A 19,316-nucleotide genomic window follows, 5' to 3' on the forward strand; every position below is an offset into this window, starting at 1 on the left:
GGTGATTTGATGCATTTTGAGACTTTTTCTGAAATGGTGCTATATTTATCAAAGGATTTTGTAGAACAACGACTTTTATGAATATTTTGTAACCTAAGATTTTTCTTATTATTATATTTCTTATTACTATTATATCACCGCCACTTCTAGAGCAGATCAATCTGAACGTGCCAGTTGTATTCCTAAGATCCAGAGAGTTCTTGAGACTGAATTTCAGACGGACGGACTACGGTAGAAATGATCCTGTCTATGCCATTTTTTGTGAATTTAATAATGTGTACCACTTGTTTGATTTTTCTCAATGTGCGTTAAGTTTTAAAAAAACCTTGAAGAATTTTAACTTGTCCGTGTGATGTAAATAGTAGGGTAACGGAACCAGTTTTCGCCAGGGCACCAGTTTTCGCCACCCTAGTGGATTACAGGTGTTTTATTGCTAGTTGGCCTACGACAATAGGCATAACATATTCATTGATTTAAACAAAATTATATACTTAACCAATAAAACACGATTACAAAATCTTGATAAATGTACAACTTAAGTTATCATTATTTTCAGTTTGTGTTCTCAGATTGGGATGATTTTTCTCTGCTGTACAGCTATGGATGAGCAAAAAAAATGTTGGAAAAACAATATATTTTGTGGTTACAGTAGAAAACTTAAAGATTTTTCCAATCGTTTATTTATTAATTGCAGCGATTGTGTGTAAATAACACTTAAATTATTGCTTATTTACTGGATTTTTAGAAAATTCTAACTGGCGAAAACTGGTTCCCATTTTATTCAGGTGATCCAGTTTTCGCCATTGGCGAATTTCAATAGAGCTTTCTGAGCACTGCACAGGCAACAGTTTTCGCCATGTTTATTTGATTGGGAAAACTCCATCCTAACGACGCTGATTTAGTTCGTAGAGGTTATTTTCCAAATTTAACATCCCAGAAGCCAGTTTCAGAAAACCGAATTGTGTTTAACACATTAGATTATCTGGACTATCTGGACGATAAGAAAAAGTATTTTAATATGAATATTAAAAAATAAAAAATAATAATATAAGCATTTATTTGAAAGTTCTTCGTGTAGACCTGGAGGTACCACAATGATCTAACAAGCCAGTCGTTATTTGTTTGAATCTCGAATGGGCGAGACTGTAAGGGACAATATCATAACAGTAACACCGAAATTGTCCTGCACTCTAACAATTTGCTGTGCTTAATTTATTTGTATAAATTGTGTCAAGTTTTCTCTTTATTATTGATAGTCATACTCACATTTTACGAGCACATGTAAGCTAACTAGAATTAAATGGATCAGAAAACATTTTTCATTTACGTTTGTAAAAGCAGCGCGAGATTTCATCAGTAGAATCTGTTCTATACTGCCCATGGATGCATAATTAACGTAACGACCAACACCATCATTGTTTAGAAAACGCATTTTTATCGGAAAGGCCATATAATCTTAACTGTATACTTTTTCAATCAAATAATCTGTCAATTTAGTAAAGATTATTAGTCAAAAGAGGGCCGATGGGGTTTCGTGATTCATTTCTCGTTTATTGTATTCAAAAAATGCATACGCCAGTTTATGCGAATAAACAGACTGTTTATTCTCATAGTTTGGAGTTACGTCAACTATGCAGAGTAGCTTTATTTTCCCAAATTTCTCGAATATTTTCGAACAAACAAATGTTGTTTGAGCATTGGGCATGTACAGGGGTTAGACAAAATGTTCGGGACAGGCAAAATTTTGATGAAATTGAAACGCCCATAACTTCCATAAAATTGCACATTTTTACATGAAACCAATTGCATTAGACGGGGAAATCTTTCTAGTTTTTCTAAAATATTTTAAGATTCGCAATAGTCAGCGGACAACGGAGATATTCCGGGTTATCTGGGGGTATGTCAAAAATTGGTTTTTTTCATCACTTGTATCTTTTTCTGTCATGGAAATTTATTCATATTCATATTTTATCCCAAAACTAGATTTCATTTTCAGTCGATTGGTCGAAAAAGAACGGAAATCCGACGAGAAACAGCCAAGCTACGGCCATTTTCGTAAATATTCGAAATCTTGACAATATGGGTGTCAAACTTCAGGATTTTCAACCCTCGTAAATTTTTGAAGTTTGACATCCATATTGGAATGGTTTTAGTCATGTTTTAAAATGGTCATAAAAGTAAGACATTACTGGCAACATTTCCAGAACTGATTTCACTAAAATGGCCATATCTCGGTTGTTTCTCGTCGGATTTCCGTTGTTTTTCGACCAATCGACTGGAAATGAAATCTAGTTTTGGGATAAAAGATGAAAATTAATAAATTTCCATGACAGAAAAAGATACAAGCGATTAAAAAAATCAGTTTTTGACATACCCCCAGACAACCCGGAATATCTCTGGTGTCCGCTGACTATTGCAAATTTTAAAGTATTTTTGGAAAAGTAGCAAAATTTCCCCGCTGAATGCAATACGTTTCATCTAAAAATGTTGAATTTTGAAAAAGTTATGGCCGTTTGATTTTCATCAAAATTTTGTATATTACATAGTTAGGAGTGCGTAGGGCCGAAAAAGTACATTTTGGTCATTTTGACTTTTGCGTCAATTACTGCATCAAACAAATTTGAGGGCCCCACCTCAAACTCCCCAGAAGAAAATTTGTTCTACACTTTCAAGCTTGAAACTTCACAGCCAGCTGTTTAGAGCACAGGAAAATGTACGGGGCTGGTTGTATGATCTTCGTTGTCATCAGCAGCTTAGAGCCGGAGTGGTTCAACTCAATCTTGGGTAACTTGTCGCCCATTTCCCAGGCGGTGTCCATCCGTGCCGGTGCCGGCGGGGTTGTTGTATAGAACCGTTTTCTTACGACGTGTCCGGTTCACTGTATTTTACCGACTTTCGCCAAATGTACGTTGGTAATTTCCCCAAGCAGTGTCTGTTGCCCTTGATTCATGCTCCTCCGCTACTCTTCTTTTTCAACTTGTACTCCGCCAAATGTCATCCACAAAGCCGCGTAAGTCTTCCGTGAGCATAGTTTACCGGTCTAATAGGGGGTTTGAACATTACCACGTACGTGCGGCGGCTTAAGGCCCAAACAGAATGCAGCGTTACCGCATCCGTCAGCGTCAATTTGACAGTAAACCCATGGGAAAATTGTCAGAATAACGCTAACGGACTCGTTGACGCTGTGTAATTCGGTTTGGCCCTTTATGCTTCTAAACTGCAGCGTTTTGTGAAGGGTAAAGTAGGCGCGATATACTGCTTGAATACGCCGCTGGACTTAAAAATAGAGATACATTCTTATGTAAAACAACTCATTAATGCTATTTTTGTTGAGTTATGTATACATTGAGCAAGCAAGTTCATAAATTAGATAAAATTAGATAAAAATTTAATTGCCCAGCCGGTTGCATTCGTCGAGGTATACTTTCTGGTTCTTCCTGAATATTTAAAGGATATCGGAAATTATTAAAAAAAACAGATTCCTTCGGCTTCTGCACGTTTATATTTCTTGAACTGGAATTCGACTGATGAAAAGTAGCCATTTCCGTGAATTAGTTCCTAAAACATTACCAATACTGTTAATGGCCATTCTGGAATGACTAAAACTATAGCTTCATGGATGTGGATCTTTAAGGTTTTACGAGACATCAAAATCATAGAGTTTGACACACATATTGATATGACTTCGAATACATCTTAAAGTTTAATCACTTTTGCCGGGGTACTCCGAATAGGCGACAAGGTTGCCATAGAAAGCCGGGAACCTGGAAAAGCTTTCAGTGTCAGTAAATTATAAAATCTTGAAGTTTGACACCCATGCTGATACGATTTCGGTCATGTGCCAAATTAGAGACAGACGCTACTGATGCTGATTTCAAGTAAAATGCCATATCTCGGTTATTTCTCAACGGATTTCCATTTTCTTTTCTTCATTGAACTGATTCTAGTCTTTGAAAAATACATAAATATATAGGAATTTCCAGACTAGAACATGCCGCAAACGATGGAGCCCGAAAACTGGAGCCCGGGGGTGGCGAAAACTGGATCTTGGGGGGTCGAAAACTGGTGCTTGAACATGCATCACAAATTTTACATTTACAATTATATTTTCAAACATTTAGTCTTAAATTTTTTCCTGAAAACATAGGAAAAATGTTTCTGCTTATTGTGTGCAACTATATGGCAGTAAATCTGGGTTTTCCAATTTTATGCCGATAAAAGTGGCGAAAACTGGTGTCGTTACCCTAGTAGTTCTAGTTTTAATTTTTATTCATGTAGACGAAACTTGTCCGATGGATCAATAAACAATAATAATAATATTTCTTATTATTATTCTTATATTTCTCGTTATACATATGTGTAATTAAAATTTGAAGAACAACTTCTTATGTGCTTGACAACATGCAGCCGTATTTAAGATATTTGAAAAAAAAAGTTTTTTATGTTGTTAAAAGTTAAAAAGTTTTTTTTTATTTTACGTCCCCTTTTAATATGTTATCCGTGTTATATTTTTTTTTTCCCCGTGTTGGGGACTACCACCGTGACCATTATTTTGATCTATTGTGGTGTGTCCGATCCGTGTTATATTACCAAGCTTTGAAATTGTTAGCAACTAGAATATTACCTTTCAATTTGTCCGAATACATCTGGCTGATTCTACCATCTACTGATAGTACAAAAAGGGTTAAAAAAAGTTTCAGTGTTTATTTTTTCAGGTTTAAAACTCAATTTTTTACAACTCACGCTTAGGCATCATTTTGGAGCAACCCTAGTTTCGAGAGATACGCTTTTTCAAACATAGTACCTAATAAAATAAATACGCCGTTTTTAAAAGTAATTCTTGAGCCTAAATGGTGCTAAATTCTGTGGAAGGTGTATATTTCCTCCTATCGTTTGATAGGGTAGGTCACGTTTAGAATAGATAGTTCAAGTTTTATCATTTACCTTTTTCACGCGGAACTGCTAAAATTTAAAAATTGCGAAAATATGTTTTGTTCCGCCTTCAGAACAATGTGAATACCTCAGCGAGATTTGAACATACGTCCATAGTTTCTTCGGCAAAGTTGTTCGTCATAAAATATCCTATATACACGTACGTTACTCTGAGGTACTGTTCGATACCCTATTTGAACGTTTATTTAAATGCAATTTCGAAAATTTTAAATTTTTACCGAATTCAATAATTTTTTGTAACCAAATATGACTCCAGACATGCCACCATAACTTTATTATGAATGTATCAGATCTCAATGATAGTAAAAAAAATAGTTAAGTACCTTGTTTCACCTACTTCAACAGTTCTAAAAATATTTTTTTGAATCCGATATTTCTATCACTCCTGAAAAATGCCATTTTTTCATAAAACTCAAATGTTAGTTAGTTATGTGTCCATGTCCGCCGGTCCGGCAGAACAAAGGGATAAAATCAGAGATCTCCACTGCTGACGGTTACTCGCCATGGCTTTTACCTGTCGCCAGGACAGGTTCTCGTCTACAGCCCGGATGTCGTTGGCTAAGCTCCGTCGCCATGAGCCTCTGGGTCTGCCTCTTCTACGCTGTCCTTGTGGATTCCAGTCGAGTGCTGCTCTGCAAACCTCGTTCGCTCCTTTCCTCAAGGTGTGTCCGATCCACTTCCACCTGCGTTCACGAATTTCTGTGGCTATCGGCCGTTGATGACACCGACGATGGAGTTCCTCATTAGCTATCCAATTATCAGGCCACCAGGCACGAATAATGTATCGCAGGCACCGGTTAATGAATACCTGCAGTTTTTGCGTTGTCTCCGCTGAGACGCACCACGTTTCGCAGGTATACAGCAGTACGGATTTAACGTTTGAATTAAAGATTCGGGTTTTCGTACGTAGAGTGATCTGGTTTGAGCGCCAAATGTTTCGCAGACCTGCAAAGGCACCCCTGGCCTTCCTGATCCGTGTGGCTATATCAGTGTCTTGGTACCACCATCGGGCGTTGTTTGGCTACCAAGATATTGAAAGGCGTCTACCTGCTCAACTTGTTGTCCCGCTACTGTGAAGTTGGTGGTATTGTCAGTGTTCACTACCATAGACTTAGTTTTCGCTACATTGACTGTGAGACCTGCTGCTTGGGAGCTCTCGGAGAGGTCATCTAACTTGCTCTGCATGTCGTTTCGGCGTTGTGCGAGCAAGACAATGTCGTCGGCTAGGTCGAGGTCATTTAGCTGCTCCATCGTTAGAGGATTCCAAGGCAATCCTCGATTTGGTCTACTATCAATTGCTCCAGCTAATATCTCATCCATAACGATGAGAAACAGAAGCGGTGATAAAATGCAGCCCTGTATCACGCCAGCAGTAACCCTTATGGGGTCGGACAAGATGCCGTCGTGTAAAACCTTGCACGAGAACGCCTCGTACTGAGCCTTGATGAGATGGACTAGCTTATCTGGAACTCCTCTACGCCTAAGCGCGCCCCAGATGTTTTCGTGATTGAGTCGGTCGAACGCCTTTTCGAAGTCAACGAACACCAGCAGAAGAGAGTCCTGGAATTCGTTGATCTGCTCCAATATAATGCGGAGCGTTGTGATATGGTCTACACATGATCGGCCAGCACGGAATCCAGCTTGCTGCCGCCGGAGAGTAGCGTCGATCTTCTCCTGGATCCGGTTGAGGATTACCTTACAGAGTACTTTGAGAGTAATACAGAGCAACGTGATGCCATGCCAGCTACCGCATTCCGTTAGGTCCCCTTTCTTAGGGACTTTGACCAATATGCCCTGCATCCAGTCCACCGGAAAAGTTGCGGTTTCCCAAATATTGCTGAAAAGCTGATGCATCATCTGGGCTGACAAAGATGGGTCAGCTTTGAGCATTTCGGCTGAAATACGATATATCCCTGGCGCTCTATTGGATTTCATACTCTTGATGGCTGCTACAATTTCATCCAGCGATGGCGCCTCCGAGTTCACGCGATTTATTCGACGAACTGTAGGCGTCGTACGCTGCTGGTTTTGTTGGTCTCTGACATTTGAAACTCGGAAAAGTTGTTCAAAATGTTCAGTCCATCTCTTAAGCTGTTCTGTACGGTCAGTCAATAGCTGACCAGCTCTGTCCTTTAGCGGCATCTTTGTATTCATCCTGGCACCACTAAGGCGGCGAGAAATATCGTACAACAAACGGATATCACCATTGGCGACGGCGGTTTCTCCTTGTTCGGCTAGGGAGTTAGTCCAGGCTCTCTTGTCCCGCCTAAAAGCACGTTTAACAGCCCTCTCCAGATCGGCGTATCGTTGACGGGCAGCTGTCTTAGCCGATCTGGTCCGCGCCCGCTAAATGCCGGCTTTCGCCTCTCTCCGCTCGTCGATCTTCCTCCAAGTTTATAACGTGGGCGGCTTGCCCGCGAGTTATCTTCCGTTCGCCAGAGCTCTTCAGGCCGTTTAAGACGAGTGGCTTAAGCGCCACCTCTGAAAGAGGACCACTCGCTCGGTTAAGGTTGCCCGGCACGAAACCTAACCTCAGGGCAGGTTGTGGAAAATGGGTCCCGAATCGCGCAAAGGAACGGTTGATTTGCACACCTGGAACGTTAATCTACCCGCGTCTAAATGGTGCCACTATTACCTTCAGCGAAGACAACGACCGCCTTACCGGTTCAAAGAAGACAGAACCTATAAGTAGAATGTTATCATCACCGGCAAAGATCTCCCTATCCTTCTCTCCTTCTCGCTTCAGAGTAATAGTGTGGCTGCTTTCCGCCAGCCAAGCGGAGTAAAAAAACAAAGTGAAATTCAAAATATCGGACGCGAATGTGAGAAATGTTCTCAGGGGCGACTTATAACAGGGAGTATCGAGGGTTACAGATAAAATACCGCCATACAATCAACAACGTGGGTTTATTCAATTCGGTCTTCTTGATCGACGTCTCCAGTTCTATTAATAGACCTAACTCTGGTTATCTCTTTCCCCCCTTTCCTACAGTGCGGTCTCTGTCGGCTCGTTCTGGTAATAGTCGCAGAACGGCACAAAGGTCTACTAGTTTGTTTTCGAGCTCGTTCTTCGAGCGGTAAGATTTGAAAAGGCGTGTGTGGACTTAAAGTTTTACGTGCACGTTTATTTACTCACGGTACCGATCAGCTGCTTTTTGGCTGTAACCGATGACAAGCACGGCGTCGGCCGTTGCAATGATGGCGTCGGCGCGATGGCGCCGAACAAGATCTGCGATGGCGTCGAACAGCGTCGTTCGGAAACGTGATGTTACGATGGCGGCGCGGCAGTGTTGAGCCGTTGCACTAGCGATGGTTGAGCGTTGCCAGAAAAAAGCGAAGCGCGTGGTTTGCTTAGCGCTGCTTTTCGATGCCGTCGTGAAGTGGTGGTACCGCTTAGGCGTCGCTAGAAGCGGGTTGGCAGGAAACGGTCGCAGCAAAAGAAAATCTGACAAAAGAAGCCGTCGATCGGCTGTCGACGCCTTTGAGTATTTTTACCATCACACACCTTTTTTAAATTATCTTACCTTCTTGTCTGTCACACAACACACGAAAAATCGTCCGTAGACGAAGGACCGCACTGCCTAAGCTTTCGACCGCACTAGCTAATACTCCTACCTAATCAGCAAAAGAGGAACTTTGTTATAAATCGACCGTTAAACTTTCTCACATTTGAATCAAACTTACAAAATAACGCACGCGTAACTACTAAAATACCACTAGTCTCTTCCACGATCTGGATCGAAATGAAAGGGCAGAAATTTGGAAATCCTCAGATAAAATAGTAGGCATTCAAATTCTTTTCACGGAAGTACGTTTTCTTTAGAAAACGACTCTTCAACGTTCGTGTCTTTCTAAAGGTTTAGTGGTATCATCCCGTTCTTTCGCATGTCGGTTCAATCGCGCTTCCCTTCTTTTGCACGATTCGGCTTTGGTGAGACGGAAACAGTGGATAAGTTTTTGAAAAGCGCTGAATTTTGAACGCGACGGAGATATTTGAATACAAGCGTCGGACTAAACGTGATTTCCGCAGTTTTGAACAGTGACCGTAAGTGGCGTAAAAATTGTAGAATGATGACCGTGCTACAAGTTTCATCCGAAATCCACTCCCTCCGCCCACTGCGCGCTTTGCCGAGGGTTTCATCACTGGTCGTGATGAAGGCGTTCTTGATGCCGGTCCATTGCTCTTCGACGGTTCCACCGGGTGGCAACTCCGAGGCTCGAGATTCAAGTTGTTCAACAAAGGCCCTTTTCACCTCAGGATTCTCCAATCGGCGGACGTCGTAGCGGCACCCAACTTTCTCCTCCCGTCGTTGGACACGTGCGACGCGCAGACGTATCTCAGCGATAACAAGATGATGGTCAGATGCAATGTCAGCGCTGCATTTGTTGCGTACATCAAGAAGGCTCCTTCTCCATTTCCGGCTAATGCAGATGTGGTAGATTTGGTTTTCTGTTCGGCCGTCGCAGGAAACCCACGTGACTTTATGTACTGGTCTATGGGGGAAGAGCGATCCACCACTGACCATGTCGTTATTACCACAGAATTCTGTAAACAACTCCCCGTTTTCGCTCATCTCTCCTAGGCCATGGCGTCCCATGACGCGTTCAAGGTCCGCGTTGTTTGAGCCAATCTTCGCGTTGAAGTCGCCCATGTGAATTTGGATGTCCCCCTTCGGGATTTTCTCAACCACGCTGTTCAACTGACTGTAAAAACTCTCTTTCTCCTGCAGGTCGGCAACATCTGTTGGCGCATAGCACTGGATTGCTGTAAGGTTCCTAACCCGTGTTCTGAATCTGGCAACCATTATACGCTCATTTATTGGTTCCCACTTCATCAGGGCCGCATGTGCCCCTGGGCTCAGTAGGAATCCAACTCCTCTTTCTCGAGTAGCATTTTCACCTCGTATGCAAGAGTAGAGCAAGACTTGCCCGGATGATGTCCTGTGTTTGCCAGTACCCGGCCAGTGGACCTCGCTCAGCCCCAGGATTTCAAGCTTCAGGCGGCTAGCTTCCCTTGCAAGTTGAGCCAGCTTGCCCTGCTGGGCAAGGATCGGTATATTCCATGTTCCGATTCGTGTCCGTGTTTTCATGCTAAAGGTCGTTGCCAATAATCCGGAGAGATTTCTTCTTTCATTTTCGGTAACTTTTTGTGTGTTCTGGTACAGTAGGCTGTTGACCTAAGGTCCTTATCCCGCTGACGGGGCTGCCATCTTAATGTGGGCGGGAGCCTTTGTGCCCCCTTTCCTGTTAGCATACGACAACCGAAGTTGCGTACCCCAGCCGGCACCTCGTGGAGGTAGGAATAGGTGTTAATGAACAGAGGTTATGGAATGCACATGTTCACCCTTTGCCAGCCAAAACTCAAATGTGCGACCCCCCAAAATCGCGGCAACCAATGTTGACGTCATAGAAAAGTTTTGTTGTGACACCCTAAGCTATCATTTGAGGAGTGAGCCCCCAGGTTTTCTGACATAGTACTATTTTGAGACACTCTAATAGATATGTTTTGCTAAATTAAACTGAGAGGAAAGCGCTAAGTTCCAAGTTTCCTAAGTTTCATCAATTACCGAAAATTGTTCTTTTAAAGATGTCACTAAAACAATTTCATTTTATTAAACCCATAGCTTCCTAAGCATTTTGACGTTTAAACGAACACATTTACTTGGAGCTGGTATATTCGTACCCCCGATTTGCTCTCAATTAGACGTGAGCCGTCACACGCGGATTACAGCTGGTATATAATGAAGCGTTAGTCGAAAATTGCCTTCATTTTTATCAGTTCGTTTGCCGTTTCAAACGTTTCGTCTGACATCCATCTGGAAAAGCAGGGAATGGAAAAGTCCCGTTGCTCTGCAGTTCCTGGTACGCATTGTTTGCTGAGAAAGCAAAATAGCGTGCGCCCATGAACCAACAGCAATAATTTCGCAGCTGAAATTTTTGGATTTAGCAGCAAGCAACGCAGACTGTGTGACGACGAGAAGACCAGCATCTTCTGCAGCTGGCTGTCCGTGTCGACGGAGAAATGAACAAACTTTTCTTCGTAATGACTAGAGGTCACGTTCTGCTAAACATTCAATCTGTTGTATTGCCCAAGAAAAGTGAGAAAAATGCCGATATTTCTAACAGTTGTATCAATTACCAGACAACGTCCTTTTAAGGATGCAAACATGCTTATACGAAGATATAAAAGTTTGTTGTTCTCCGCTGATCACAATAAAGTTTATTTGGCCAGCTTTAAATATTAAAATTAAATATTAAATATGAAAATATTGGGTTTAATTTTAATGCGTTTTCTTGCACGTTTGTTGCGGTGATTAGTGATTACATGGATTAGTGACACCAAATTATGTTAACAGAGTTTCAATTTTTTGACGTAGGACTACGTCTTTGTTTAGTATACTGGGTAGCACCTTGTGAAAACGAAAATAGAAGTGTAACGTTTGAATGAAAGATTTCGAATGCTAATAACTACAAAACTACTGAACGAAACTGAACAATTTATATGTCGTTGGATAGATAAAATGACCAGCAATTAAGGTAAGAGAGCAATTTTAAGGAGGGCGTAAGAGGAAGGGCTCCCATACAAATAAAACACAAATTTCCTCAAAACTCGAGAACTAATCAAGCAAATGGAATCAAATTTGGGTTGTGGGGGTTTTAGAAGGCAGGATTTTTTTCTACGGTGTGCTGAGTCCACTTCTCTCCTAAGGGAGGGGGGACTCCCATCCCATACAAATGAAATACAAATTTCCTCATAACTCTAAAACTAATCAAGCAAATGGAACCAAAATTGGCATGTGAGGGTTTTTGGAGGTAAGATGTTTTTCTATTGTGTACTGAGACTCCTTCTTCTAAGAGGGTGGGCTCCCATACAATAATACAAATTTTCTCATACCATACCAAAACTTGATGCAATTGGAAACAAATTTAGCTCGTGGGCGTTTTTGGAAGCATGAATTTATTTTGAGTCTATTTATTTTATGATGGTTTGAGATCCCTCACCTCTGTGGAAGGAGGATAAGGACTCTCATAGAAATTAAACAGAAATTTTTGCGTTTGTGCCATATTGTCTGCAATGTAACAAGTGATAAGCTGTGAAAGTAAACTAGTAAAATCTTCTCGGAGCATCAGACAGTGAATCGAAAAGAGGACATTCGAACGGCCCGTCGTATTTGCGATGAACGTGCTTGGGCTTTAATGTTATTTGTAACCAAGGCTCTTTTAAAGGCCACAAGCGAGTTAAAGTAAGATTATTGAAGCATATCAAGCTACGCATAATCATATTCAATACAATAATCTGTGGGCTGGTCATTTATTACCATTTCAACCTTTATGATGCACACAAGTGATTTTTAAAAGGAATCTCTGTCTCAAAGGTTGCAGGCGTTGTACTTATAAAACCCCGTCCACGTATTTTCAAAACCACCATTGCATTCAATGAAGAATTGAATCTGAATATTTCGCTCTTTTCTTTTAACCATTCACTTAAACAATGGCACTCACAAATTCTTATAAACATACTTATGCCAGAAATGCAGTTTACATTAGTCTTTGATCTGATTATCTGATATAAAATTAACTAATGTTTATTTGAGCGTCTTAGTAGAATACCTGAAACAATAAAAAAGAAGAAAACAAAAAGCTATTTATATCCTTTAATTCTACTACTTTTTATTGTATCTGATATAGTCCGACGTCACCCTTTTGTACAACCCTTAGGGCTGTATACCTTGTAGTTTTTTTGTTAGGGGGGACTTAGACTACTTTGTCTATTGAATTGATCTTTTGTAGTATTGTAGTAGTGGGTATTTTGTAGTAGTGGGTTTAAATTGCCATCACTTGTTCATGGCAGACAATTTTTCAATGTGACGATTATTGAAATTACAATAACTGCGGCACGGTTTGTGCTGCCGTTGGTACATCACAATAAGGAATTATCAAGACAATTCGCAATCAATTAGAAGGCCCGCCCAGTAAGCTCGGGGGTACGATACTGGTATAAGTAGCCAGTCTTCCCGAACAGGAGCAAAGGGCAAAATAATATAAAAACAATATCAAACTGTGTTATAATGGTATATTTTGTTATCGCATAGATATGGAGATACATTGATAACACATTATGTTATTGAGTAGATAATTAAAACAGTGGTTGTAAGATGAGTTTAATAACTGATTTTGTTATCATATCTTATTTTGGCCTTAAAATGACATTTGATATATTTAATACATTTTTTTTTATTGATTAAAGAGATTTTAGATTATAAATCTATACCTATAAAGAAGGATTTCTGTCTGTGTGTCTGTCTGTCTGTCCGTATGTTCCTTATCGGAATCGGAAACTACTGAACCAATCGGCATGAAAATATGCATGTAGAAGTTTTTTGGGGCCAGGAAAGGTTTTAGTGATGGTTAGAAACCCCTCCCCCCACTAAGAGAGGGGGCTCCCATACAAATGAAACACAAATTTCTGCATAACTCGACAACTAATCAAGCAAACAGAACAAAATTTGGCAAGTGGGTGTTTTCGGTGACAAGAATTTTTTCTATGATGAACTGGGACCCCTCCTCACTTTAGGAGGGGGAGCTCCTATACAAATGAAATACAAATTTCCTCATAACTCGAGAGCTAATCAAACAAATGAAACCAAATTTGCATGTGAAAGTTTTCGAGGGCAAGAATATTTTCTATGGTGAATTAGGACCCCTCCCAACTTTAAGAGGGGGGGCTCCTATACAAACGAAATACAAATTTCCTCATAACTCGAGAACTAATCAAGCAAATGGAACCAAATTTGGCACGTGGGTGTTTTTGGAGACAAAAATTTTTTCTATGATGAATTGGGACCCCTACCCACTTTAGGAGGGGGACTCCTATACAAATGAAAAACAAATTTCCTCATAACTCGAGAACTAATCAAGCAAATGGAACTAAATTTGACATGTAAGTGGTTTTGGACGCAAGATTTTTTCTATGGTGAATTGAGACCCCTCTCTTCTTTAGAAAGCGAGTTATGGCCCATCTCCCCTTTAAGAGGGTGGGCTTCCATACAAATGAAATGCAAATTTCCTCTTATCTCGAGAACTAATTAATCAAATGGAACCAAATTTGGCATGTGGGAGATTGCCGAAATTTTTTCTATGGTGAATTACGACCCCTTCCCCTTTTGAGAGGGGAGCTCCCATACAAATGAAATTCAAATTTCCTTATAACTTGAGAACTAATCAAGCAAATGGAACCAAATTTGGCATGTGGGAGATTTTGGAGTCTTTAATTTATTTTACGATAGTTAGAGACCTCTCACCCCTGTGGTAGGGGGATATAGACTCTCATACAAATAAAACAGAATTTTTTGCGAAACTCAAAAACTAATCGAACTCGAGAAATTCGAGACTCTTCCATAAAACATTAGTCAATACAAGACCACAAAAACTATCTATAGTAACACTAGATAATTCAGGACGAGACGGTCGCGAGTGTTGCCGGTGACCCGCCGTCGGAAGCGCCGCCCACTGGGGGGCTAGCAAAACTCGAGATTGTGACGAAGATCATCCGAGATTCATGATTTATGTACAACACAGGTTAATTTGTGGCAATACGAAGTTTGTCGGGTCAGCTAGTATTTTATAAAACGATTTTTTAATATCTCATATACAGCTGCATTTGCTATTCAATACCTTAATAATACTTAAATATGTTATTCTAAACTCTGAATACAGTCATGTTATTGCTTTGTTATTCAAATAACACAAGTAGTTATTCTTTTGGCCTTAAAGGTGTAAAATTTTGATTTTATTTTTTGTTATTTTACCAACTATGTCAGCCAAAACAAGACCAAATTTTGATATGAGTTATTCGATTTACAATAACTCATTTTGATATTATTTTGCTCTTCGCTCCTGCTCGGGTTCGAATGTACGAATCTTGGCGGTGCCGCTATTGAGTCAATAGCATCTTTACACTAGTCCTGTAGTTTTCCTGTACTGTAATAACCGGCTGCGATGTCTGTCGATAAAGAAGGGTCCAGTCCTTCAGAACGTTTATACCCATGGCTTTGCTTATTTTTTGAGATAATATAACTTTGTTATAGTATAATTAAATGGAATTTTCCTTCAACTTTCTCGTTGATTTCTGAATTGTACCAAAACCTGTTCGAAAATAATTGGAAATTATTCCAACTGTAACGCCTAATAGATTCTGTTTATAATTTGATAAACTACCTTAATGATTTTTATACCAGTTGTTTTCCATTGAAGTAATTATAAAAAACATAGAGAGCTAATTAAACAGTCAGTTGAATTCGTATCATGGAATCGTTCGTTTCGTTTCAAGGACGTAGTCCGATATCACACTATTCTTTGCTAGGTTTACAATAGACAGGATAGATACTTAGCGCGTAATGCAATTGTCGCGACGGTTAATATAAAGTACATGTTAGCGATCGTAGCGGTAGATTGGACATTTTTGGTGTTTGCCGGAAGTCGATGTGTCCACCGACCTTGTGTGGAATTATACCATGCCCGCTGCCATGTGGTCATCGAGGCCGATCTTGTGGTACTCCGTATGCCTCTAGTTCCACGTTGGTTGAAGCACTCTACGTCTTCGCTGATGATAATGCCAATAGGCATCATACCTGCTAAGACGCATATTGCGTCATGTGAAACTGTGCGATACGCACTCGCCACTCTTAAGCACATGAGACGATAGGTGCTTTCCAGCTTGGCTAGATAGCTTTTGGTACCTAACGCCGATGACCACACCGGTCCGCCATACCTGAGTATAGACTGGACCACGTTGGCTAATAGCCTTCGCTTGCTGCCATATACCGCAGAGCTATTAGACATCATATGAGACAATGCCGAAATAGCTGTGGAAGCCTTCTTTCAGGCATAGTCGACGTGGCTCCCGAACTTGAGCTTGTCGTCGACCATAACTCCCAGAAGTTTTAAGGACCGCGTTGACGAAATAGTGCAGTCCCCGACGCTGATCTTTGCTTGTTGTACCGACTTGCGGTTGTTCACCACGATAACCTCCGTTTTATGATGCGCTAGCTCCAGTTTCCTGGATCGCATCCAATCTTCAACAATGCTTATAGAGTGGGCAGCCGTCAACTCAACCTCTCTGATAGATTCACCATAGACTTCCAAGGTGATATCGTCCGCAAAGCCAACTATCACCACCCCTACCGGGAACTTTAGCTTCAACACCTCGTCATACATGACGTTCCACAACACCGGGCCCAGTATGGAACCTTGCGGGACCCCTGCGGTGATTGGAACGCACTTCTGACCCTCCTCCGTGTTGTAGCATAGCACACGATTCTGGAAATAATTTTCCAGGATCCTGTACAGCGACACCGGCACCTGGACGTTCCGAAGCGAGTTGGCTATGGAGTCCCAGCTAGCGCTATTAAACGCATTTCTCACGTCAAGCGTGACAACTGCGCAATAGCGGATACCTGTCCTCTTGCGCTGGATTGCCACCTCGGCTGTCTTCGTGACAGACAAGATTGCATCCGCCGTAGATTTACCTTTCCGGAAGCCGAATTGATTCCTTGACAGACCGTTTGTACCCTCCGTGTACTGTACGAGTCTGTTAAGGATAACCTACTCCAGCACCTTACCGGCAGTATCGAGCAGACAGATCGGCCTATATGACGAGGGAACACCCGGAGGTTTTCCCGGCTTCGGCAACAGCACGAGTTTCTGTCGCTTCCATCTGTCCGGAAAGTGACCAGCTTCCAGGCATCTATTCATTACTGCTCCGAATAACTCGGGAGCCTCTAACATAGCCGCTTTAATGGCCATATTCGGGATTCCGTCTGGCCCCGGTGCCTTGCTCACCTTTAGGGATTTAGCGATCTCAATGAGCTCCTCATTCGTAACCGTCACTTCGTCCCCGACCGCCAAACCGCCGTCGCCCACGTTACTTTGGCTGTTCGGCTGGGAGGCCGACCATCCTACGCTATGGTCTGAGATACTGGAACGTCGGCCGTGGGACGACTCAGCGGCCTGGGGCCAGGGTCTTGGCTCGTGGCGCGGAAAGAGGCCCTCGATGATCCGCTCCAGCATCTCTGGCGATTGCTCTGAGGGCGCCATCACTCCCTTGGTCTTTTCCATTACGACCCTGTAGGCATCACCCCACGGGTTCGCATTGGCACTAGCACATAACCTTTCAAAGTAGGCTCGTTTACTAGCTTTTATCCCGCTCTTACGCGCTGCGCGTGCAGCAGCAAGTGCTACTCGACATTCAGCCCTGCCTTCGTCCGAACGAGCTCTTTGCATAATTCTCCTCGCACGAAAGCACGCTCCGCGGAGTTCCGCAATTTCATCTGTCCACCAGTAAGCCGGTGACCTGCCATACCTAGGTCGACCTTTCCTAGGCATGGTAGCGTCACATGCTCGCGACAGTACCTTAACCAAATGATCAGCGTTCGGATCGGGCATACCACGATCACCGCACTCTCTTCGGATTGCTTCCACAAATACTTCGGGATCGAAGTATGATGTCTTCCATCCACGGGTGGTTGGAGTGTCGGTTCTACTCGCCACCTGCCGCCTCATTATCTGACCGACACCATAGCGGACCGCCTGATGGTCACTGTGAGTGTAGCCATTGTCTACCCTCCAGTCTCCTATCAGACCAGGACTGCCAAATGTCACGTCGATGATAGACTCCGCACCGTTCCTACTGAAGGTACTTGTGGTGCCGACGTTGGCCAAATCTACGTTGAGCTTTGCCAGAGCCTCAAGCAGAATCCGACCGCTATGGTTCGTGCGACGACTTCCCCACTCTACCGCCCAAGCGTTAAAGTCTCCCGCCACAACCAACGGCCTTAGACCAGTCAGCACAACTGATACTCGGTCTACCATCCGCGTAAACTGCTCGATAGACCAACTCGGCGGAGCATAGCAGCTGCAGTAGAACACTCCACCCACTTTGGCAACCACGAATCCCTCGTCTGCAGTTGACACAACATCTTGAACCGGGAACCTGCTTGTCGTCCGTATAGCCGCCGTCCCGGACCTATCCGACACCGGTCGGCTACCGTTTCCGGCAGGGATGCGATATGGGTTCAAGATGATTGCAATGTCCGTCAACGACTCAGTAACTGCTTGGTACAACAGCTGCTGGGCCGCGTGGCAGTGGTTCAAGTTCAGTTGCGTTACCTGCACTACGCCCGGGTTTTAGTCGCCAGCGCGCCTGCCGGGCACTTCGGGCCTCCTGTTGTGTGCTTAGCGTCCCGTTGGCCGGTACATATCAGGCACTTGGGTGGCGCAGTACAGTCCCTCGCTATATGACCCGTACCGCCACATCTCCTACACAAGTGGCTTCGGTCTGGCCCCTTACAGCTCCAGGACCTGTGCCCTCTCTCAAAGTACCGGAAGCAGGCCTCCGGCTGCTGGAACACGCTCAGTGGGCACACGGACCATCCCACCTTCAGCTTAGCCACTTTCAGGGCTTCATTTCCGTCTTCCAGTGGAAGTCTTATAGTTGCTACCTGGGTTCCCGCCGGTCCCTTACGCAGACTGCCTCGGAAGTCACCACCACTTTGCATTGCTCGTTGAGAGCTCGTGCTAGTTCGCCCGCTTGGGTGATCTCGTCCAGGTTTTTAAGCTGGAGAGTCATCTCGGGCGTTAGTGCGCGGATCTCCACGCTATCGCCAAGGACCTTTTCTTCCAGCACTTTGTAAGCAGAACCCTTTTCAGTGGCGTTCTTTTTGAGTTCAAGAATCATGTCGCCTGTGCGAGAGCGGCGGATACTCCGCACATCCGCACCAAGACCCTTCAACTGATCATGCCCTCTCATGGCCTTTAAAACTTCCGCATATTTCGGCCCCTCAGTTTTGAGGATAAGGGCATCGCCTTTGCTCCTTTTTTTCCTAGCCATTTTCGGTGGAGCTCGATCCTCCTCTTTCTTCCTGGCCTTCTTCTATTTGACCAACTCCCACTGGTTGTCGGACGCTAACAGCATCTTGTTACCCTCAGTAGGTTCTTCAGTTGGCTTACGACCCTCTGCTATCATGCGCTTCTTTGGACCCGTGGGGGTTTCTTCCCCTGGGGACTGCCTTGCGCGTTTGGCGGATGCCTTGTCGTTAGACTGCTCCGTAGTCGCGAGTGCCACGGAATGGTTAGTCATTGACGGGCAGGCATCTGTTTGTGCAGACCTTGATACAAGCGTCTTCTCTTTCTCTGCAACTTTTACTCGCGATTCGAGTTCGCTGTGCTCCTTCGTCGCAGCACGCATGGTGCTCCGAAGCATGAGCAGACTTTGTTTCAGGTCCTTCGCTAAGGTGCTGCGACCTGCCACGAACTCGATAATGGCATCGAGTTGATGAGACACCGCTACCACTCTTGGTAGCATG

Source organism: Sabethes cyaneus, chromosome 2, assembly GCF_943734655.1.
Source record: "Sabethes cyaneus chromosome 2, idSabCyanKW18_F2, whole genome shotgun sequence".
In the NCBI taxonomy this organism is placed as follows: Eukaryota; Metazoa; Arthropoda; class Insecta; order Diptera; family Culicidae; genus Sabethes; species Sabethes cyaneus.